The sequence below is a fragment of the Bos indicus genome, chromosome X, assembly GCF_029378745.1.
Source record: "Bos indicus isolate NIAB-ARS_2022 breed Sahiwal x Tharparkar chromosome X, NIAB-ARS_B.indTharparkar_mat_pri_1.0, whole genome shotgun sequence".
In the NCBI taxonomy this organism is placed as follows: domain Eukaryota; kingdom Metazoa; phylum Chordata; class Mammalia; order Artiodactyla; family Bovidae; genus Bos; species Bos indicus.
This window is the reverse complement of record NC_091789.1, coordinates 101,034,538-101,055,511: the sequence shown is the minus strand read 5'-3', so window position 1 is coordinate 101,055,511 and position 20,974 is coordinate 101,034,538. Positions and strand designations below refer to the sequence as shown.

Genomic DNA, 20,974 nt, shown 5'->3' with positions numbered 1-20,974 from the left:
TGGTGCAAGTTTTATCTTCTACTTTTTTATTTCTAATTTTATTGATTTCAGCCCTCTCCTGTATTTTTTGATGAGTCTGGCTAAAGATTTATCAATTTTTTTTAATTTTCTCAAAGAGCTAGCTTTTAGTTTCATTGAATTTTTCAATTGTTTTTATTTATTTCTGCTCTTATCTTTATAATTTCTTTTCTTCTAATAACTTTGGGTTTTGTTTATTGTTGTTTCCCTAGTTGCTTCAATATAAGATTAGGTGTTTGTTGGATATTTTTCTTGTTTCTTTAGTAAGGGTTGCATTGCTATACATTTCCCTCTTATAAATGCTTTTGCTTCATCCCATAAATTTTGGGTCATTATGTTTTCACTATCACTTGTTTCTGGTATTTTTAAACTTTTCTCTTTAACTTCTTCAGTGATCTCTTGTTTATTTTGTAGCTTACTGGTTAGCTACTGAGAGGGTAATGGCAACCCACTCCAGTACTCTTGTCTGGAAAACCCCATGGATGGAGAAGCCTGGTGGGCTACAGTCCATGGAGTCGCAAAGAGTCAGAAAAGACTGAATGACTTCACTTTCACTTTCACTGAGAGGGTAACAGGCAGGAAGCCCAGGGGTCCCCAAGTGGAGGAAATGGACTGTAATTTTCAGACGTTTTTTCCCTCTCTTGTAAGTGGCAGAAGGAAACAAACTACAAATGTCAGATTTTTTCCCCCCTTCTCTATACAAAATTAAAAGGTTTCTTTTAAAATTCTGGTTCCACCTGAACTTAACTTTTCTCAAACCTTGAGCTAACCAATGCATTTTTCTTATGGAAATGTTTTTCTTAAGCTATATTAATGAACTGTGTATTTGCCTTACAATCTGCCTTTCTTCAAGTCAGACTGAGACCTGGGAACTGATAATGGTTCAACAAACCAGTATGTTTATTCTTGGAAATGCTCTTTTAAGCTATGTTAATGAATCTATATATTTGCTTGGAAATCTGCCTTTCTTCAAGATTCATATCAATTGTTTTATGGCCTGGGGATGACTCACCTTGTGGCAATGCTATCTCAAAATGCTTGTTGTGGGTGAGGGGCCTGGTGTAACTCTCTCAGTTTTGGAGCATTTCCTTTCTCTAATTAGCAGTTTGCTAATAGGTATATAACTCCTTGCTATAAACTAGCAAGGGAGCACTCTTTCTGTCCCCTTCTGATGTCTATGTGCTTTGCCATGTTAGGGAAATTTTCAACTATAATCTCTTGAAATATTTTCTTATGCCCTTTCTCTTTCTCTTCTTCTTCTTGGACCCCTATAATTCCAATTTGGTACATTTAGTGTCCCAGATTTCTCTGCAACTGTCCTCAATTCTTTTCATTCTTTTTCTTTATTCTGCTCCTCAACATTTATTTCCACCATTCTGTATTTCAGCTCACCTTTTCATTTTTTTTTTTTTTGCCTCAGTTATTTAGCTGTTGATTCCATCTAGCATTTTTTTATTTCAGTTAATCATGTTGTTCATTACTGATTGTTCATTCTTTAGTTCTTCTAGGTCCTTGTTAATTATTTCTTGAATCTTCTTGATCCATGCCTCCATTCTATTTCCAAGATCTTGGAGCATGTGTACTATGATTTCTCTGAATTTTTTTAAGGTAGATTGCCTATTTCCTCTTTATGTATTTGGTCTTGGGGGTTTTTTAGCTTGCTCCTTCATCTGCACCATATTTTTATGTCGTCTCATTTCGTCTAACCTACTGTGTTTAGGGTCTTTGTTCTCACAGGCTGCAGACTTGTATTTCCTCTTGCCTCTGCTGTCTGCCCCCTGGTAAGTGAGGATGGCATGTGTAGACTTCTTGGTGGAAGGGCCTTGTGCCTGCACTCTGGTGAGTAGATTTGAATGTTTACACTCTGTAGGTCAAGGCCTCATCAGGTGGGGTGTCTTGGGATATCTGTGAGCTAAGTATGATTTCAGGCAACCCGTTTACTGATGGGTGGATTTGTGTTATTCTCTTGACTGGCATGACATTTCTAGCACTGAAGCCTGCTGGAAGTTGCACTGGGCTGGGTCTTTTGATATGGGTACCTCCATGAACATGCATGCCTATTAAAATTCCCTGGACCCAGAAATTCTCTGGTGGTCCAACATCTTGGACTTTATGCTCCCAACCTGGAGGCCCAGGTTCAACTCTTCAGCAGAGCCTACAGCCAACAATGCAAGACCCTAGAGCCAACAGAGTGCAGACTGATAAAAAAGGAAGAAAAGGAAAGAAATAACAGAAAAATTTAAAATAAAAAAAGAAAACAGAACCCAAGACATACCAAAAACAACAGCAGATAAAAAAAGTAACAACAAACACACACACATAAAATAGGAAAAAAACAGACAAAACAATAACAAAATAATTCTGAGAATAGTTAATAAGGACTAAACTAACAAAGAATGAAAAATAAAAACAAAGCAAACAAACAATAAAAAGAGTAAAGCAAAAAAAAAAAACATAAAGTAGATACAGAAAAACAATGAAAACAAAATAAAATAACAAAGGACAAAAGCAGGGAAAAAAGCCACAAAGCAACAAGAAGAATATAAAACACAGTGCAACAAAAAGTTAAAGTAAAAAATTATATATAATATATACATATATAAAGTAAAAATAAAAACCAATAAAAGCAATAACAAAAACAATGAGTAAAATGAAACACACACACAAAAAGAAAGGTAGTAATATTTCCCTGGAGCCTCTTCTGTCAATGTTCTTGCTCCCACAGTGAGCCAGAGCCAAACCCCACATCCTAAGTAGGCTTTCAAATACCTCTAGATAGTTCTCTGTATCTGCTGTGGACACTGTGGAGCCAGCTCAGACTCTGACCTTGCCCAATTCTCACATGTACTTGCCCTCTGTGTCCAGTGCTGTGAAGGCTAAACAGGTCTCAATTGTTGAAACAGTTGTCGCCTATTCATGTGTTCCAGAGACGCAGGATTTATCCAGCTTACATGGGGATTGAGTCCACAGCTTGTGCAGCTGCACAGAAAGATATCTGTTCCTCTTCCTTAGTTGCACTGCTCCTGGGGCTCAGGTTTGGTTTTGACCCAACCCCTTTGTGTGCCTCACTCTCAAGCATCTGTTCCCTGCCCAGATGAGAGGGAATGAATAGATGTTTGAGGCACCATTTATTTATTTATATTGGGGCACTGGTACTGTGGCCACAATTGGATTGTCTGTAAGTTGTCTGTGGCAGCAGGACCAACAAAAAGTTGGAACAGACTGTGGCACACTCCCTCTGTCGAGGAAGCAGAAGCTGGAGTATGGGAAGATGATGGCCGTACTCCCTGTGCACCTCTCAGTAATGATGCCTCGCTTTTCAGGCAGACCATGCTTTCTCTAGGGGGCATTCCCAGATGCAAATCTCCTCACTCCAGTCCCCTCTGCTGTATCCACCCAACCAACAGTGTTTCTCTCCCAGGATCCATTCTCTCAACCCCGAGCTTTAGCACTCAGCCCTCACCAGCATTGGAGGGCTCTTGTCCGAGGCAGGGGTGCCCACCACTGATTCCCAAGGGGGTTTTGGGATGGGCAGTGCTCAGGCCCTTGGAGCCCATGCTGGCCAACAGAGGAGACCTCCACCTAACAAGGAAGTGGACCCGCTCAGGTGGGAGCTCCTCCCAATGCCCATGGAGACCAAAGAAGCCAGCAGTTGGGGAAAGGGGTTATAATGTTAGGTTCTCCTCTTGCATGCCTCTCAACAATGACAACTTGCTTTTAGGTATCTTAGGCTTTTTCTCCAAATGTTCCCAGTTGTGGAGCTCCTTACTCCTATCTCTTCAGGCTGCCTTTTCACAATCAACAGTTGTCTCCTCCCTGGGTCCCTGTTCCAAACCCACTTTCCAACCCAGCCCTGTTTTGCAAAGACAATTCATGATTAAGGCTGGAATGTGCAGAGTTGTGGTAGAGTGCACTAAGGTTTACCTGCAATAATGTTTTCTATTATTCTGTTCCTTACCCAAAGTAGAAGATATGCTGACCTGAGGAACATAATCCAGGTCTGAAGGACATAATTCAAATAATTTCTAAAATCATCACTAGCTCCTCTGATCTATCAGGGATCCTTCCTCAGTGAATGGAACTTTGCACGTTTTATATACTCATCCTATTCACTCTATTTTTTGACTGGGTTGAGAAAAGACAAGTCCCTTGACAAAGATGAGTAAAAATCCCCCTTCCATACCATGTATGCACAATACCCTAGTTTCAAGAAAAATTTATTCATTCTCTTTATACATAGCTGCTGCTATATTTCACATCTCTGTGTGGATCACAATAAACTGTGGAAAATTCTGAAAGAGATAGGAATACCAGACCACCTGATCTGCCTCTTGAGAAATTTGTATGCAGGTCAGGAAGCAACAGTTAGAACTGGACATAGAACAACAGACTGGTTCCAAATAGGAAAAGGAGTATGTCAAGGCTGTATATTGTCACCCTGTTTATTTAACTTATATGCAGAGTACATCATGAGAAACGCTGGACTGGAAGAAACACAAACTGGAATCAAGATTGCCGGGAGAAATATCAATAACCTCAGATATGCAGATGACACCACCCTTATGGCAGAAAGTGAAGAGGAAATAAAAAGTCTCTTGATGAAAGTGAAAGTGGAGAGTGAAAAAGTTGGCTTAAAGCTCAATATTCAGAAAACGAAGATCATGGCATCCAGTCCCATCACTTCATGGGAAATAGATGGGGAAACAGTGGAAACAGTGTCAGACTTTATTTTTCTGGGCTCCAAAATCACTACAGATGGTGACTGCAGCCATGAAATTAAAAGACGCTTACTCCTTGGAAAGAAGGTTATGACCAACCTAGATAGCATATTCAAAAGCAGAGACATTACTTGGCCAACAAAGGTTCGTCTAGTCAAGGCTATGGCTTTTCCAGTAGTCATGTATGGATATGAGAGTTGGACTGTGAAGAAGGCTGAGCGCTGAAGAATTGATGCTTTTGAACTGTGGTGTTGGAGAAGACTCTTGAGAGTCCCTTGCACGGCAAGGAGATCCAACCAGTCCATTCTGAAGGAGATCAGCCCTGGGATTTCTTTGGAAGGAATGATGCTAAAGCTGAAACTCCAGTACTTTGGCTACCTCATGCGAAGAGTTAACTCATTGGAAAAGACTCTGATGATGGGAGGGAATGGGGGCAGGAGGAGAAGGGGACGACAGAGGATGAGATGGCTGGATGGCATCACTGACTCGATGGACGTGAGTCTCAGTGAACTCCGGGAGTTTGTGATAGACAGGGAGGCCTGGCGTGCTGCAATTCATGGGGTCGCAAAGAGTCGGACACGACTGAGCGACTGACCTGATCTGATCTGATGTCATTTTACTTGCTTTTTTCTTTAGTTAGAATGTCTTCTCAACATTTCCCTCCTATCACCACCTTTTACTCCTCTTTCGCTTATTGAATATTCATCCTTCAGATTCAGCTCAAATTCTACGTCTAGCATTACCTTCCTCATGAAGACTTTCTTGCCATCCATCACACATTTGAGCTCCATCCTCTAAACTACCACAGCACCTGGTAAAGATCATTATTATAGTACCTAGCATTATAATAGGAATTGTGCATTTATATTACTTCTTTGAACTCCTCCAGGCTAGAGCTAATGTGTTGTATGTAGCCCTGGTGCTTGATACAGTGTTTGTAACATAGTAGGCACTGAGCTAGTTGTTCATTTATTCAGTACTGGGAGTTAGTGTAAAGAACAGTGTCCCTTATGAAGGTTATTAAATACTGGTCGGAATGAAAGGACAATAAACAGTATAGAATATGTCAGATAAAATCAGAGAGGGTAGTAGGGATGGGGGTACTCACGAGGGTGTTATTTTTTTATATAAACCTGTCTGGGGAGGTAACATTTTAACAGAAGACTGAAAAAAGCAGAAGGTTAGTCACGTGGATATTGCAGGGAAGAGGATTCCCAGCAGAAGGAATGGCAAATTCAAAGTTGTTATAGCTTAAACACAGTGAATGGAGACAGGGGATAAGAGATGGGGTCAGAGAGGGAGCAGGTACAAAATCGTGCACTTTCTTGTATGCCAAGGTAAGTACTTTGGCTTTCAGTTTGATGGGATGCCATTGGAGAGATTTGAGCATGGAACTGACCTGATATGCCTTTGGTTATAATAGGATCACTCTTGCTGATGTATTAGGAATACATTTTTAGGGACAGATAAAGAATAGAGGGTACTACTAGGGGAGAGATGGTGGTAGCACAGACCAGTTTGGTATGCTGGAGTTGGTGAAAAGTGGTGGGATTTAGGAGATTCTCTTTTATAAGATTATAGCTAACAGCATGTGCTCTATTTATCAAATACAGAATATAATGATGACTCTAAGGTCTTTGGCCTGATAAACTGAAAGGAGGCACAATTTACTGAAAAAGAGAAGGCTGAAAGAAGCAGGTTGATTACAGCCATGGGAACACTGAGTTGTGCTTTGGCTGGGTTAATAATGGGACAAAGTAAGATGAATAGATGAAGGAGAGGAAGATGAACAGTTTTCCTGAGATAAATTAAGGCTACCTGACTTTGGTGTTTTGAGGTACTGTTCTTCACAAAACCAAAGTCAGTAACAACAGTTTCAAAAGTCACTAAAATTTATTTAATAAAAAATAAGTGCTAGGCACTGTGGGTACTTTATATGTATGCTCTTATTTAATATTTCTCCGAATGCTAGAAATTACAAATTATTTTTCCCTTTCTGCAGATGATACAGCTAAAGTTCAGAGACTTAGACACACTCCAAAATCATCACGGATTTCTACTATACATTATCTTTGTCCATGAACAGATTTGAACCACTCCTGTTATAGTATATATTTTGTCCAGTTTTGCAATTGGATAAATGAAGATCTTAGAGGCAGAGAGTACTTAAGTATTTCAGACAGAAATATACCACAATCCGGAGATATGTCCTCTCATATAAAAAATACTAACAGAAATAAAAAACAGGAGGAAAGCTAGAAAATTCACAAATACATAGAAATTAAATGACACACTCCTGAAAAATCAAAGAAGAAATCAAAAGGAAAATAAAAAATAAAAAAAGAAATACAACGTATCAGAACTTATGGGGTGCAGCAAAGGCAGTTTTAAGAAGAAAGTTTATGACTATAAACATACACATTTAAGAGCAAAGAAATATCTCAAACAGCCTAACATTACACCTCAAGGAACTAGAAAAACTAGGCCCAAAGTTAGCAGAAGTAAAGAAATAATAAAGATCAGAGCAGATGTAAAGGGAAGAGAGAATAATAACACAATAGAGAAGATTAAAAAAAGCAAGAACTGGTTCTTTGGAAAGGTAAAGGAAATGACTAATCTTTAGCTATACTAACCAAGAAATAAAAAAGATAAATTAAATTTTAAAAATTACAAGTGAAAGAAGTGGCATTACCACTGGTACCAGAGATACCAAGACTATAAAAAATGATACACCAACTTATTGGACATCCTAACTAGAGGAAGTAGATTCCTATAATAATATAATCTATCAAGTGTGAATCATGAAAAAATAGAAAATATGAACAGACTAATAACAAGTAAGAAAACTGAATCATTAATAAAAAATCTCCCAAATAAGGCAAGGTCAGGACTAGGTGGGTTTATTGGTGAATTCGACCAAATATTTAAAGAAGAATTACCAATCCTCCTCTACTCCTCCAAAAAAATTGAAGAGGAGGGGATACTCTCAAATTCATGTTAGGAAATCAGCTTTACCCTGACTCAAAAGCAGATAAGGACACTATAAGAAAGCCATAGGCCAATATCACTAATGAATATGGATGCAAAAATTCTCAACAAGATACTAAGACAACTAATTCAACAGCACATTAAAAGAGCATATACCATGTTCGAGGGGCTTCCCTGGTAGCTCAAACGGTAAAGTGTCTGCCTGCAATTCGGGAGACCTGGGTTCGATCCCTGGGTCGGGAAGATCCCCTGGAGAAGGAAATGGGAATCCACTCCAGTACTCTTGCCTGGAAAATTCCATGGATGGAGGAGCCTGGTAGGCTACAGTTCATGGGATCACAAAGAGTCAGACACGACTGAGCAACTTCACTGATACCATGTTCAAGCGGGATTTATCCCAAGGATATAAAAATGATTCCACATATGCCAATCAATCATGTGGCACACTATAGTAAAAGAACAAATGATAGCAGGAATTAATTCCTTGATGGTCTAGTAGTTAGGACTCTACACTTTCACTGCTGAGGGCCCAGGTTCAATCCCTGGTCAAGGAACTAAGATCCTGAAAGCCATACAGTGTGGCCAAAAAAAAAAAAAAAAAGAGAGAGAATAAAGGAAAAATTCACATTATCAGCTCAACAGATAAAGAAAAAATATTTAATAAATACAGTGCTCTTTCATAGTAAGTTTCATAGAAGAAACTTACTTCAACATAATAAAGGCTCCATAGGACCAGCCCACAGATGACATCATACTCAATGACGAAAGGCTGAAAGCATTTCCTCTAAGATCAACAAGATAAGGATGTTTACTCCCAGCACTCCTATTCAATGTAGTACCAGAAGTCCTAGCCAGAGCAATCAAGCAAGAGAAAGTAATAAGTCATCCAAAACAGAAAAGAAATAAAATTGCTCTATTTGCAGATGACATCTCATATATAGAAAAGCCTAAAGATTCCACCAAACAATTGTTAGACTTAACAAATAAAGTGGAAGTGAAGTCGTTCAGTCATGTCCAACTCTCAGCAACCCTGTGGACTGCAGCCTACCAGGCTCCTCTGTCCATGGGATTTTCCACGCAAGAGTAGTAGAGTGGGTTGCCATTGCCTTCTCCAAACAAATAATTGTAAGAACTACTAAACAGTAATTGTTAGAATGAATAAAATTGCAGGATACAAAATCAATATACAAAAATCAGTTATGTTTCTTTACACTAACAACAAACTATCTGAAAAACAAATAAAACAATCCCATTTGCAACAGTATCAAAACCAATAAAATACTTAAGAAAAATTTAACCAAAATGTGAAAGATCTGTGCAGTAAAAACTGTAAGACATTGGTAAATGGCATAAAATTCCATTTATAAGATGAATAATTTACTGGAGATCTAACTGACAGGATGGTACATATAGTTAACAACAATGTATTGTATACTTGAAAATTAGTAAGAGAGTAGACCTCAATTTCAGAAATAAAGTCCAGAAATAAACTCATGCATATACCGTCAGTTAACATTTGACAAGGGAGCAGACAATACTCAATGAGGAAAAGACAGTCTCTTCAATAAACAGTGTTAGGAAAACTAGATGTACACATGCAAAAAATGAAATTGAACTCCCTTTTATGTCACTCAAAAAGTTAACCTGAAGTGGATTAAAGACCTAAATGTAAGACTGGAAACCATAAAACTCCTAGGAAAAAAATGTAGGTAAAGAAACTCCTTAATGTTAAGTTATTGAGTTTTTAAATATTAATAAACTTAATATTGAATTTTTACATATATAAGTATATATTTCAAAATGATTACTAGAATAAGGTTAGTTAACAAATCTATTACCTCACATAATTACCCGTTTTTGGCATGTGGTGAGAACCTTTGAGGTCCACTCTCTTAGCAACTTTCAAGTATATATTATTGTTAACTATATTCACCATGCTGTCAATTAGATCTCCAGAAAATTATTCATTTTATAAATGGAATTTTGCACCATTTGGCAACAAATTTTTGGATATGACAATAAAAGCATAAAAAACGAAAACACAATAAGTAAGACTATATAAAACTAAAAAGCTTCTGAACAGTAATAAATATATAAATAAATAAGCAAATAAAATGAAAGACAACCTAACAGAATGAGAAAAAATATTTGAAAACTATCTATCTGGTAAGGGGTTAATATCCAAAATATGTAAGTGTTAGTCGCTCAGTTGTGTCCGACTCTTTGCAACCCCATGGACTTTAGCCTGCCAGGCTCCTCTGTCTATGGGATTCTTCAGGCAAGGATACTGGAGTGGGTTGCCATTCCCTTCTCCAAAAATATATAAGAAACCCATATAACTCAATACCAAAAAAAGAAAGGAAGAAAGAATCCAGTTTAAAAAGGAGCATAAGACCTTTGGATCATTTTTCTATAGAAGACAGTCACATGGTCAACTGATACATGAAAATATGCTCAACATCACTAATTACCAGGAAAATGTAAAGAATAAAAGGGGCACCTATGCACTGTTGGTAGTAATGTAAATCGGTACACCCACTATGGAGAACAGTATGGTGGTGCCTCAAAAAAAACAAAACAAAACAAAACAAAAACAGCTAAAAATAGAACTACAATATAATACAGCAATCTCACTTATCGGTAAGACAAGGCACACCTGTGAGTTTAGTTCCAAACCACCACAATAAGGAAAATAGCACAATTGAGTCACACACATTTTTAGGTTTCCCAGTGAATATAAAAGTTTATGTTTGCATTATATTATAGTCTATTCAGGCTTCCCTGGTGGTTCAGTAGTAAAGAACCTACCTGCAATGCAGGGGCCACAGGAGATGCAGGTTTGATCCTTGGGTTAGGAAGATCCTGGAGGAGAGCATGGCAATGCACACCAATAATTTTGCCTGGAGAATCCCAAGGACAGAGGAGCCTGGCAGGTTATAGTCCATAGGGTGGAAGAGACGAACACGACTGAAGTGAGTTAGCACACAGTCACACAGTCTATTAACTAAACGCATAAGAGTATTTTATCTAAAAACGTGCATCAGTTCAGTTCAGTTCAGTTCAGTCGCTCAGTCGTGTCTGACTCTTTGCGACCCCATGAGTTGAAGCACGCCAGGCCTCCCCGTCCATCACCAACTCCCGGAGTTCACTCAGACTCACGTCCATCGAGTCAGTGATGCCATCCAGCCCTCTCATCCTCTGTCGTCCCCTTCTCCTCCTGCCTCCAATCCCTCCCAGAATCAGAGTCTTTTACAATGAGTCAACTCTTCGCATGAGGTGGCCAAAGTACTGGAGTTTCAGCTTTACCATCATTCCTTCCAAAGAAATCCCAGGCCTGATCTCCTTCAGAATGGACCGGTTGGATCTCCTTGCGGTCCAAGGGACTCTCAAGAGTCTTCTCCAACACCACAGTTCAAAAGCATCAATTCTTCAGCGCTCAGCCTTCTTCACAGTCCAACTCTCACATCCATACATGACCACTGGAAAAACCATAGCCTTAACTAGACGGACCTTTGTTGGCAAAGTAATGTCTCTGCTTTTCTTTTTTTTTTTAATTTTTTAGTTTTTTTTTTTTTTAACTTTAAAATATTGTATTGGTTTTGCCATATATCAACATGAATCTGCCACAGGTATACACGTGTTCCCATCTAGGTTGGTCATAACTTTTCTTCCACGGAGTAAGCGTCTTTTAAATTCATGGCTGCAATCACCATCTGCAGTGATTTTGGAGACCCCCAAAATAAAGTTTGACACTGTTTCCGCATCTGTTTCCCATGAAATGATGGGACTGGATGCCATGATCTTTGTTTTCTGAATGTTGAGCTTTAAGCCAACTTTTTCACTCGCCTCTTTCACCTTCATCAAGAGGCTTTTTAGTTCCTCTTCACTTTCTGCCATAAGGGTGGTGTCATCTGCATATCTGAGGTTACTGATATTTCTTCCAGCAATCTTGATTTCAGCTTGTGCTTCTTCCAGCCCAGCTTTTCTCATGATGTACTCTGCATATAAGTTAAATAAGCAGGGTGACAATATACAGCCTTGACGTACTCCTTTTCCTATTTGGAACCAGTCTGTTGTTCCACGTCCAGTTCTAACTGTTGTTTCCTGACCTGCATACAAATTTCTCAAATGTGCATAACTTACTTAAAAAATACTTTATTGCTAAACAAAAAATGAGCCTTCAGTTCAGATGGTGGTGCCGGGTCTTGCCTCAATGTTGATGGCTGCTGACTGGTCAGGTTGGTGGTTACTGAAGGTTGGGGTGGCTGTAGCAACTTCTTAAAATAAGACAACAATACAGTTTGCAGTATCAATTGAGTCTTCCATTCATGAAGTATTTCTTTGTAGTATGAAATACTATTTGATGATAGCATTTTATCCATGGTAGCACTTCTTTGAAAATTGGAGTCAATCTTCTCAAACTCTACCACAACTTTATCAACTAAGTTTATGTAATATTCTAATTCCTTTGTTGTCATTCCAACAATCTTCACAGTGTCTTCACCAGCAGGAGAGTCCATCTCCAGAAACAACTTTCTTTGACCATCCTTAAGAAACAACTCCTCACCCAATAAATTTTTATCATGAGATTGCAGCAACTCAGTCACATTTTCAGTCTCTACTTCTAATTCTAGTTTTCTCTTTCTATTTTCATCACATCTGAATATACATCCTCTACAGAAATCATGAGGATTGGAATCAACTTCCAAACTCCAGTTTATATTGATATTTTAACCTCTTTCCATGATTCATGACTGTTCTTCATGGTATCTAGCATGGTTAATCCTTTCCAGAAGATTTTTCCTTTACTTTGTCCTAATCCATGAAAGAAATTATTATCTATAGCAGCTATAGCTTTAAAAAATATATTTCTTAAACAATATGACTTGAAAGTCAAAATTATTCCTCGATCTATGGACTGCAGAATGGATGTCGTGTTAACAAGCATGAAAACAACATTAATCTTGTGGCATATCCATCAAGAGCTCTTCAGTGACCAGGTATCAATGCCAATGAACATTAATGTTTAAAAAGGAATCAATTTTTTCCAAGAACTAGGTCTCAACAGTAAGCTTAAAATATTCAGTAAACAATGCTATAAACAGATATACTTGTCATTCAGGCATCGTTCTTCCTTCTACAGAAGACCGGCAGAATGTCTAACATAGTTCTTAATAGTCCTGGGATTTTTGGAATGGTAAATGAGCACTGGCTTACCAGTTACCAGCTACCTTAGCCCCCAAGAAGAGAGTCAGCCTGTCCTTTGAAACCAGGCATTGACTTCTCATTTATGGCTCTAAAAGTCCTAGATGGCATCTTCTTCCAATAGAAGGTTGATTCATCTATTTGAAAATCTGTTGTTCAGTGTAGCCACCTTCATTAATTATCTTAGAATTTCTGGATAACTTGCTTCAGCTTTTACATCAGCACTTTCAAGAAGTGCTTCACCTTGCACTTTTATGTTAGGTAGAAGGCTTCTTCCCTTAAATCTAATGAACTAAGCTCTTCTAGCTTCACACTTTTCTTCTGCAGCTTCCTCACTTCTTTCAGCCTTCACAGAATTGAGGAGAGTCAGGGCTTTGCTTTGGATAAGGTTTGGCTTAGGGGAATGTTGTGGCTGGTTTGATTTCTGTCTAGACCACTCAAATCTCTCCATACCAGCAAAAAGGTTGTTTTTGCTTTATTATGGTTCATATGTTCAGTGGAGTAGCACCTTTCAATTTCCTTTAAGAAATACTTTTCCTTTGCATTCACAACTTGTCTATTTGATGCATGCAAGAGGTGTAGCTTTTGGCCTGTCTTAGCTGTCAACATGGAGAAGGAAATGGCAACCCACTCCAGTGTTCTTGCCTGGAGAATCCCAGGGACGGGGGAGCCTGGTGGGCTGCCGTCTATGGGGTCACACAGAGTCGGACATGACTGAAGCGACTTAGCAGCAGCAGCAGCTTTCAACACGCTTTTCTCACTAAGCTTAATAAGTTCTAGCTTTTGATTTAAAGTGAGAGACATGTGACTTTTCCTTTTACTTGAACACTTATAGGCCATTGTAAGGTTATTAATTGGCCTGATTTCAATATTGTTGTGTCTCAGGTAATAAGGAGATCTGAACAGAGAGAGATGAAGGCACAACCAGTCAGCAAAGAAGTCAGAATACACATACCATCTATCAATTACGTCTGTCACATACAGGCATGATCTGTGATGCCCCAAAACCATTGTAATATAAAAGAACATCTATCACAAATCACCATAATAAATATAGTAATAATGAAAAAGCTTGAAATAGCATGAGAATTACCAAAATATGACAGAGATATGAAGTAAGCAAATGTTGGAAAAATAGTGCCAATAGATTTGCTCAATGCAGGGTTACCACAAACCTATAATTTGAAAAATACACACACACAATTATCTGTATAAATTAAAGCACAATAGAATGAGGTATGCCTACATATAAAAAGGGGATAAAATCAGTACCTGAAAGAGACATCTGCAACATCATGCTTGTTGTAGACATTATTTAAAATAATCAAGACATGGAAACAACCTAAGTGTCCAGCAACTGATGCATGGATAAAGAAATGGAATGGAATGCTAATCATCCAGAAAAAGAAGGAAATCTTGACATTTGTGACTACATGGGTGTACCTTGAGGGCATTATGCAAGTGAAATAAATCAGAGAAAGACAAATACTCTAAGATATCACTTATATATAGAATCTTAAAAAAATGAACTCATAGAAACAGAGTAGATGGGTTGTGGTCAGGGGCAGAGGAGTGGGAAAAAATGGGTGAAAGTGGCTATTTCTAAATATAAGGAATAAGTTTTAGTACTTTACAGCATGATGACTATAGTTAACAATACCATATTGTATCCTTGAAAGTTGCTAAGAGAATATAGATCCTAAAAGTTGTTACCAGACACAAAAAAAAATTGTATCTACATGAGATGATAGATGTGTTAATTAACTTCATCGTGGTAATCATTTCACAATAAATACATATATCAAATAATCACATTTTATACCTTTAACTTATACAATATTATATTTCAACAAAGCTGGAGAAAACATTATTTATCAAAAAATAGAAGAACATATTTGCTGAGCACTAGACGAGGTGTTAGACAATGTGTTAATGAGATTTCAAAGCTTCATAATCTAATGGAGAGAACTGAATTATTCATGCCTTGGTGAGTGTGGACTCTAACACATGAAATCATCTTGACTAATTTTCATTCTTTAGACAAGGTCAAGATATTCCATTGCATATCTACTATATGGCGCATTATATTCCTTAAGACCTTGAAAAGTGTTATGCGAAGATCTGTCTCTCTGCTCCCCTCTTATTCTGAGAAGACACTAAGAAATCACTTGTAAGGTCCAGGTAAATGAGGAAGGGTTACATTTGATGTCACTAGACTATGGAGGATGGGGGCATGAAAGGATGTCAGGAATTTGTAAGCACCACCAGCCATTTTTTAAAATGCCTCTTAAAAGTGCAGGTGGAAAAAAAAAAAAAAACAATATTAATCATACTGTAGATCCTATGAAGGCATAAACTGGAAAACTCGTTCAGATGCTGAGCTGACTCTGACACTAGGGCCCTTTCAGTGCCCTCTCAATCAAGCCTGCTGAAATGACTGCTAAACTAAAATTAATTCACTGTAGAGACTTCTGAAGGGATTTTGCTGTGCACTTCTATTTCTGAATGAAATTCACAGTTGAACTTCTTCTGACTTTTGATCTTCATGAAGGGAGTTATTCCTGTGAGTTGTGAAAGGAGAATGAGAATGTGAAAAGAATGGACATTAAAATGTCAAATATATATCAAACAGAAGAATCATTTTCTCTTGATTCAGCCATAGCCAAGACTCAAAAGAAAATACACTAGATTTTATGACATCACCCTTTTTTACCATAGTGTACATAAGCTAGGCTAAACTGAATCCACAGGGGCTTGATGCAGGTTGGGAGCTCTCCCAAGAAAATCCTCTGTCAATGAGAAAGAACACCCCACTGACCTCTCCCTATATAGTCCACAATGTCCTATGGCATGTAAAGATAGCTGTGGAAAGCATGGTATTTTACATGGCATCAGAAACTGATGAATAATGCACATATTTCAGGCAGAGAGACAGTAGAGTAGGTAGAGAGAGCAGATGCTAAAGTGTGCCTGGCTTCAAATCTAACCTCTGCTATTTATATGTTGTGTGACTTTGGTCAAGTTATTTATTCAGCAAATATTAAGTGAGATTTTAATATGTGCAAAGTTTTATTTTAGGCATTTTAGACATCTAAATCAACAAAACAGGTACAGATCCCTGCCTTCATAAATCCTTCATTCTAGTGGCAGAACAAAGACAATAAACAATAAATGTAACAAATTTCATACTATATTTGCTTGAGGTAAAGGTAAAGTCATATAATAGTGCCTAGTACATAGGACATGCTTCATTAATTTTAACTACTGTTATTATTGCCCCATGATGTAATTTGACCAAAGACTGTTTCCTACCAAAATGCCATTAATCCCCTAGAAAAATACTTCTTCAGTTCATCCTCTCTTTTATGGAAACAGTCATAGCATTCCACTCCTCAATTATGTAGATTTCAGGAATGGCTGAGGAAAAATGGACACCCAGACTGGTTCCAGTTATATAAAATATCCTTATGGAAAATAAATATAGAAACCAAACACTACACTTACAACTTACCTATGAAATCTTGATTTTTCTCCCTCAATCTTGTTTTCACCACTCTTCCACTTACTAATAACTCCTTGCATCGATCCTTTCTTTTAAACAACCCTTTCTTTCTAGTCTTATTACTGTCTTCTGTCCAAGTCCCCTGCCTTTATCCAATGGCTAGAAAAATTATAGTCTTAAGGCATTCAGAGGTTGTTTTATGCTTTTGAACAGGGTCAAGTATTTCATGAGTTTTTTTTATTTCATAGCCACTCACTATTAATAACTCTTTTCATTGAGTAAGGAGATTGTACTGGCTCTCATCAAATACACTTAAGGAGAAGGCTAGAACGGTGAAAATGTTGAAAGGAAACATACAGAGGCACTCATTCCAGAACCCATGTTCACTAAGACACTAGAGATGCCAAGAAGCAGGAATGCTTAGCAACAGCTCCCTTGATCTCCTAGAGTTCACTCATTTATTGTGTGTATGTATCTTTCAGAGTGAGGAGTGGGTAGAGAACAGGGAAGATTTGGAGAATAGTGTATGAGAACATCAAAGGAAGAGAAGCAGGAAAGGAATTAAGTGCAGCAAGGCAAATCAGAGGTCTGAAAACCAAGTTCAACTCCAGGTATTAGCATTATAATAAGAAAAAAAACGGAAGAGAAAAACAAAGTATAGGTACACAGAAATGTGCCATTTGAATAGAGCTTAAAGCATGAAACTCAAATGGACATTTGAAGACTGAAGTTCAATTTCTTCACCTCTTTATTTAAAAGTACTTAATACTGTATTTTTCAGGCACTCTATCTATCAGATCTAGTCCCTTAAATCTATTTCTCACTTCCACTGTATAATCATAAGGGATTTGATTTAGGTCATACCTGAGTGGTCTAGTGGTTTTCCCTACTTTCTTCAATTTAAGTCTGAATTTGGCAATAAGGAGTTCATGATCTGAGCCACAGTCAACTCCTGGTCTTGTTTTTGCTGACTGTATAGAGCTTCTCCATCTTTGGCTGCAAAGAATATAATCAATCTGATTTCAGTGTCGACCATCGGGTCATGTCCATGTATAGAGTCTTCTCTTGTGTTGCTGGAAGAGGGTGTTTGCTATGACCAGTGCATTTTCTTGGCAAAAAAAACAGATGGGGAAACAGTGGAAACAGTGTCCGACTTTATTTTGGGGGGCTCCAAAATCACTGCAGATGGTAACTGCAGCCATGAAATTAAAAGACGCTTACTCCTTGGAAGGAAAGTTATGACCAACCTAGATAGCATATTCAAAAGCAGAGACATTACTTGGCCAACAAAGGTTCGTCTAGTCAAGGCTATGGTTTTTCCAGTAGTCATGTATGGATGTGAGAGTTGGACTGTGAAGAAGGCTGAGCGCCGAAGAATTGATGCTTTTGAACTGCGGTGTTGGATAAGACTCTTGAGAGTCCCTTGCACGGCAAGGAGATCCAACCAGTCCATTCTGAAGGAGATCAACCCTGGGATTTCTTTGGAAGGAATGATGCTAAAGCTGAAACTCCAGTACTTTGGCCACCTCATGCGAAGAGCTGACTCATTGGAAAAGACTCTGATGCTGGGAGGGAATGGGGGCAGGAGGAGAAGGGGATGACAGAGGATGACATGGCTGGATGGCATCACTGACTCGATGGACGTGGGTCTGGGTGAACTCCAGGAGTTGGTGATGGACAGGGAGGCCTGGCGTGCTGCGATTCATGGGGTTGCAAAGAGTCAGACACGACTCAGCGACTAAACTGAACTGAACTGAATACTGTATTTTTACCTTTTTCAAAAAATATTTTTAAAAATATTTTTTTTTATTTATTTTTTATTGTCCATAGTGAGTCTTCATTGCTGCGTGGACTTTCTTCTAGTTGTGGTACACAGGCTTTTCATTGCAGTGGCTTCTCTTGTGGAGCACTGGCTCCAGGGCATGTGATCTTCAGTAGCTGCAGCATGTGGGCTCAGTAGTTGCAGCTCCCAGGCTCAATAGTTGTGGCACATGGGCTTAGTTGCTCTGTGGCATATGGGATCTTCCCAAATCAGGGATCAAACCCATGTCTTCTGCATTGGTAGGTCATTATTTACCACTGAGCCACCAGGGAAGCTCCAGTACTTTATATTTTAACTAAAAATAATACGATATGAAACAAGCAGAAACTTGTCACCAATTTAAAAGCTTAAAAATATTTTCACCTTTCTTTAAAGCATGTTTTACAAGAGTATTAGAATAATACATATTACTATGATTGTTAAGTACCTACTAGGGATGAGACATTTTATATGTTTTGTCTCACTTATTTCCCTTTTGTATGGTATAGTAATTTTTACAGATGAGAAAACATAGGCTCAAAGTTGTTAAGTCACTTGCCCTAAGGCTTTCAGCTGATTGTGAGACAAGGTTTGGAATTCGGATTAGGACTGACTCCCAAATATTTTCATTTTAGCATGCTTTTTTCTTCCAAATAGAACTTGTCCACATTTTGTTCTTTTTTCATATATGAGTCATACCTCCTTAAATAGACATGAGCCATCACTGAGTTTTCTTTCTTATCTCTCCTTCAGCTCATAGTACAAGGGCACACAATAAACTTTAATAATGTCTTACTAAGTGGTTCATAAACTTCCGTGGATTTACCAACATTTTGGTTGACAAGGAACAGAAAATAATCAAACATAACAACTATAAGGGTAGTAAAAATGATCAAATTTTACTCAAAATATGGCCAGGGAAGACTATCACCCATTCTTGCTGAAACAGATACTGGGTCCTAAATGTTTATTAAGCATCTAGTAAGTGCAAAGGCAGAAGAATCAGAGATGAAATTGCCAACATCTGTTGGATCATAGAAAAAACAAGAGAGTTCCAGAAAAACATCTACTTCTGTTTTATTGACTATGCCAAAGCCTTCGACTGTGTGGATCACAACAAACTGTGAAAAATTCTTAAAGAGATGGGAATACCAGACCACCTTACCAGCCTCCTAAGAAATCTGTAAGCAGGTCAAGAAGCAACAGTTAGAACTGGACATGGAACAACGGACTAGTTCCATATTGGGAAAGGAGTACGTCAAGGCTGTATATTGTCATCCTGTTTATTTAACTTATACGCAGAGTGAAAGTGAAAATGAAAGTTGCTCAGTTGTGTCCAACTCTTTGCAATCCCATGAACTATACAGTCCATGGAATTCTTCAGGCCAGAATACTGGAGTGGGGAGCCTTTCCCTTCTCCAGGGCATCTTCCCAACCCAGGGATCAAACCCAGGTCTCCTGCACTGCAGGCGGATTCTTTACCAGTTGAGCCACAAAGGAAGCCCAAGAATACTGGAGTGGGAACTTTGTTGGCAAAGTGACATCTCAGCTTTTTAATACACTGCCTAGGTCTGTCATAGCTTTTCTTCCAAGGAGCAAGTGTCTTTTAATTTCATGGCTGCAATCAACATCCACAGTGATTTTGGAGCCCAAGAAAATAAAATCTGTCACTGTTTCCACTTTTTCTCCACCTATCTGCCACGAAGTGATAGGGCCATATGCCATAATCTTAGTTTTTTGAATGTTGATTTCAAGCCAGCTTTTTCACTCTCCTCTTTCACTTTCATCAAGAGGCTCTTTAGTTCCTCTTTCCTTTCTGCCATTAGAGTGGTATGACCTGCATATCTGAAGTTGTTGATATTTGTGGTTCAAGCAGTAAAGAATCTGACTGCAATGCAGGAGCCACAGGAGTCACAGGTTCAATCCCTAGGTTGGGAGGATCTTCTGGAGGAGGAAATGCCAACCCACTACAGTATTCTTGCCTGGAGAATTCCATGGACAGAGGAGCTTGTAGGGCTACAGTCCATGCATGGGGTCACAAAAAGTTGGACGCGACTGAAGCGAATTAGCCCAGCTCAGCCTCCAGGGAAAAGTGGGATTCAGTTACACAAAAAAAGGAGGCAAGACAGTAGTGGTATCTAGAATTCTCACTTTAGAGAAGCTTAGGGGTAGTAAGCTGGGTTGGAAACGAGGTAGGGAGTACTGTTTTACTTAAGCTGTAGGTCACAGATGAATTAAAAATAAAGTTTTCAGAGATGCTTTTACTTACACTTGATATAGGATTGAGGGAATATCCATCAGAGACTTGAAATTTATTATTTTAGAAAATTTTTGGTGTGGTTAGGGGACACAACACCCATGGTGGATTCATGTTGATGTATGGCAAAACCAATACAATATTGTAAAGTAATTAGCCTCTAATTAAAATAAATTAATTTAAATTAAAAAAATATATAGGGGGGTTATTTCCATTATAGGATAGACATAGACTGGGGGTGAGATGCTGAGTGGGAAGCCAGGACTTCCAAGGTAGCCAAACAACCATGGGAAGAAGGGTAAAAGTGGGAATGGCCAGGATGTAAGTGGAATTCATGGTTAATGGCCACTCAGGAACTGAGGCTAGTAACATAGACACACATAGATTTCAACAGATAAGAATATATATAATTACACATACACATACACACTCTCATACTTTTTATAAGTTCCTTTTCAAAAATCCTCCACTAGTATAAAAAAGGT

The 20,974-nt window shown here is 38.4% G+C and overlaps 1 protein-coding gene and 1 non-coding gene across 4 annotated transcripts in view; one reads left to right on the top strand and one right to left on the bottom strand.

Annotated features, from left to right (window-relative positions):
• KLF8 (KLF transcription factor 8) overlaps positions 1-20,974 on the bottom strand; it is a 347,052-nt gene that overhangs the window by 262,554 nt on the left and 63,524 nt on the right. The gene's annotated exons all lie outside the window — the stretch shown is intronic.
• TRNAE-UUC (transfer RNA glutamic acid (anticodon UUC)) lies at positions 8,206-8,278 on the top strand. Its single transcript has one exon. It is a non-coding gene; the product is annotated as a tRNA-Glu (tRNA).